The 3,915-nt window shown below is 44.3% G+C and overlaps 1 protein-coding gene across 6 annotated transcripts in view; it reads right to left on the bottom strand.

Annotated features, from left to right (window-relative positions):
* The window catches only part of Mnd1 (meiotic nuclear divisions 1), a 50,373-nt gene that overhangs the window by 20,827 nt on the left and 25,631 nt on the right, over window positions 1-3,915 (bottom strand). The window lies entirely within an intron of this gene.

Genomic DNA, 3,915 nt, shown 5'->3' on the forward strand with positions numbered 1-3,915 from the left:
GTAACACGTCTTCTGCTCCCTGTGAACCAGTGCCGTGGTCCTTCCGCCACGTAACACGTCTTCTGCTCCCTGTGAACCAGTGCTGTGGTACTTCAGCCACGTGACACATCTTTTGCTCCCTGTGAACCAGTGCTGTGGTACTTCAGCCACGTAACACATCTGCAGACTGTTCCCTGTGAACCAGTGTCATGGTCCTTCCACCATGTAACACGTCTTCAGACTGTTCCCTGTGAACCAGTGCCATGGTCCTTCTGCCACATAACACATCTTCTGCTCCATGTGAACCAGTGCCGTGGTCCTTCCACCATGTAACACATCTTCAGACTGATTCCTTTCACTATCCAGTGACAGGAATCAAGGCCAAGGCCCAGCGACTACCAGTGCCTGCTGACTTTAGTGTTAAAATATAAAGATTTTGCTCATTGTTTGTCATTCATTTCTTCCCCATGGTGGTGTGTTTGCCTAGCATGCACAAAGCCCTGGCTTCCAACTCTAGTACCACAAGAAAGAAAGAACTAGACCTGCCTCTCTGCCCCATCCCTCTGTCATGGCCACCACCTCTGCAGGCACTTCCTGGGAACCTGCCTGTCTCATCCTGAGCAGACCACCTGCCTCAGCCTCCTCTTACTGTCTGCCCCGTCTCTAGCAGGTCACAGGCCTCTCGCAGGTGGCCACACTGCCCCTCCCCCACATCACTTTGTCTGAGTCTCTGGGAAGCCAACAGACCACCAGTTCCGGCCTCTCCTCCTTCTCTGCACCCATTCCCAGGGGACTAAGCAGATCCTGGAGGCACACCCTGTATTCCTCCCTCAGGGACCTATCGGCCCTCCCAGCCCCCAACCCTGCGTCTAGCCCAGGTAGCACATGTTTCCACTAGAGCCTGGTGACCCCACCATAACAGCCCTGAGAAGTGCAGTAGAGACGTTTGAAGACAGGGACTTCAAAATAGCCTTATAAATATGTTAGAGGTCCTAAAAGGGGAAACTAATAATTCATTAAAGAAATCTATGAAAACACAGACAGTGGAGTGAAATGAAGAAAACAGTTTGAGAACTGCAGGGAGAAATAGAATCAATAAAAGAAAACCCAAACTGAGAGAAAACCAGAAATGAAAATTTAGAAATTCAGACAGGACCCTTAGAGGCAAGCCTCACCAACAGAATACAAAAGATGGAAGAGAGAATCTAGGGCATTGAAGAAAAGATTTAAGAAATGGATAGCCTGGTCAAAGAAAATGTTAAATCTAAGAAATCCAGGCATAAAAGATCCAGGACATCTGGGACACTGTGAAAAGACCAAATCTATGAATAACAGGAACACAGGAAAAAGCAGAAACACAAAGCAAAGCTGCAGTAAATATTTCCAACAAAATCGTAGAAGAAATTTCCCCAATCTAAAGAAGGTAGAACCTATACAGGACTTCAAACAGGACCAGAAAAGAAACCCCATGCCACATAATAATCAAAGCAGTAAACACACAGAGCAAAGCAGGAGTATTACAAAACCAAATAACCATTAGAATAATGCCCACTTCTCAATGGAGACTCCAAAACCCAGAAGGGTCTAGAGAGACTCTGAGACTCTTAGATCCAACCCGAACTTCTATACCCAGGAAAACTTTCCATCACAATAGGTGGGCAAATAAAGAACTTCCATAATAAAACCAAATTCCAGCAGTTTTGTATCTATAAACCTAGCTCTACAGAAGGCACCAGAGCAGTGGCCCTCCCCCTTCCCAATGCTGCAGCCTGTAATACAGCTCCATGTTGTGCTGACCCCACCTGCTGTGGGATAGTCCTCCTGTACACTGTAAAGATTTGTCACTCGAACTGGTTTAATAAAACGGTGGCTGGCCAGTAGCCAGGCAGGAAGTATAGGTGGGATTAAACTAAAGATGGGGAGGAGAAGGGCAGAATGAGGAGAGAGGAGGTGGGTATGCCATATGAGAAAAGGAACTGTCATGTGGCAGAGCGTAGATAAGGAATATGGGTTAACATAAAGTTAGCTAGTAATAAGTCTGAGCATTTATAAATAAATAAGGAATATGGGTTCACGTATATGTTAAGTTAGTTACTAATAAGTCTGAGCATTTATAAATAATTTTAAGTCTAATTTTAAGCATTTGTAATAATATTAAGTCTCTGTGCTAACTTGAGAAGTGGCTGCCAGGTATTTAGGAACAGGAGGGTGAGAGAGAAATATCCGATTACACCCAACCTTAAAAGTATTTTTGTTGCTACTTCATAACTGTAATTTTTCAACTGTTATGAATTGTAACTATCTATGCTTTCTGATGGTCTGGGCTGACCATTGTGCTAACTGGAATCATCTTGCCTTTGGCAATTCAGTGCTGCCACCTGGCCCCGACTACTTCAGGTCCCAATTAAACCCACTGCCCTTAATTCATCCAACTAAGCAGCAGCATCTCCAGCCCTAAGGTCTGGCACAGGGAAGGGGTGACAGCAAGGCTCTCTAGATGAGCTGATGCCCCATCACCATTTTATGTCTTATAGGATTCGTGAAGAACATGTCTCTTCTGTGTCCCCACAGGGGATGATAGGTTTTACAGGGTGCCCACTCCTACACTGCAGTTCTCCTCAGTCTCAAAATCCCTTCATCGACCCTAAGCCAAGGGATCAGGCATCTCCACCTTTCTTATCACTGGGCCATCTCTTGACAAACGCTTCAGCCAACCATTCAAACAAACGTTTTGGCATTTTTTTAAACTGAGAAAGCGTCTATACCAAACCGAGAATCTCCATTCAGCGAACCCATAGCAAAAACTCAGGCTGATCCAGTTTTATGCTCTGTCCACATCCTACATCCTTAAACTCAATTTCCACGCACCTTCTCCAGACTTCTGCATGAATAAAGTACCAAGCTCATCAAGCTCTCTTGTATTGTAGTGCACCTCCTTTCAATCTCCCTCTAAGGAGCCTGCTTAGCCCTTAGTCTGGTTGGAGGTCTAGAGGTGACCACTGGTTACCTGGGGGTCATCAGTATCACCTTGCCTAGCATCTCCTTAAGGGAAAAATGACTGATGGTTTAGCAGATGAAAAATGATTCATTTCCCCAGTCAAGGGCAGCAGAGGCAATATTTCAGGGGGTGGGGGAATACATTTTCTGCTGAAGATGAAGTGAGTACCTCCTCAGGAGAGAGAAACCCTCGAGAACCTGAAGATTCAGAGTTCTTAGCCTCCACAGGCTCCTCCCACACATCTCCACCCTAAGTACAGGATCCCATTTTCTACCATTAGTGTCCCTACTTCAGCACCCTCAGAGGCTGGGACTTGGATTTTCTGTGGAACTCAGCCAGTCACATAAAGAAGGCTTTGGTTTGATTTTCTGCTCCTTGTGCTTGTTGTCCATCACTGTGTCCTGGATGCTAAAAGTTAGTTTCATCACAGAGCATATTCTTCCATTACCAGTTTACCCAGAGATGCTTGGAGCAAGCAACTAGCATCATCATTTCCTTATTTTTTTAGAAACTGTCAAAAATTTCATACATAAAGTCACCAAATCTGTTGCCTCTCACAATTGGTGAATCAGGATAATCTGATGCATTTGACTTTTTAAGTTTGTAAAATAGTTCATACCATGGGCTTTCAACACTGTCCAAGTGTCTAGGAGAAGCTCCATAACTGGAGAGGCTTCAGAGTAGGGGTCGGAAAATTGGAAGACCTATTCTAGATACTTAAAAAATTCATCCTATATTTCTATTGCTCTGGAATCACTTCTGGATATATATCACTAGATAGACGATGAATGGATGGATGGAAGAAAAAATAGGTAGGTAGATAGGTAGATGATAGAAGAAAGGAAGAAATAAGAAAGAAAGAAAGAAAGAAAGAAAGAAAGAAAGAAAGAAAGAAAGAAAGAAAGAAAGAAAAGAAAGAAAGGGAGGAGGAAGGGAGG

Source organism: Microtus ochrogaster, chromosome 1 (assembly GCF_000317375.1).
Source record: "Microtus ochrogaster isolate Prairie Vole_2 chromosome 1, MicOch1.0, whole genome shotgun sequence".
In the NCBI taxonomy this organism is placed as follows: Eukaryota; Metazoa; Chordata; class Mammalia; order Rodentia; family Cricetidae; genus Microtus; species Microtus ochrogaster.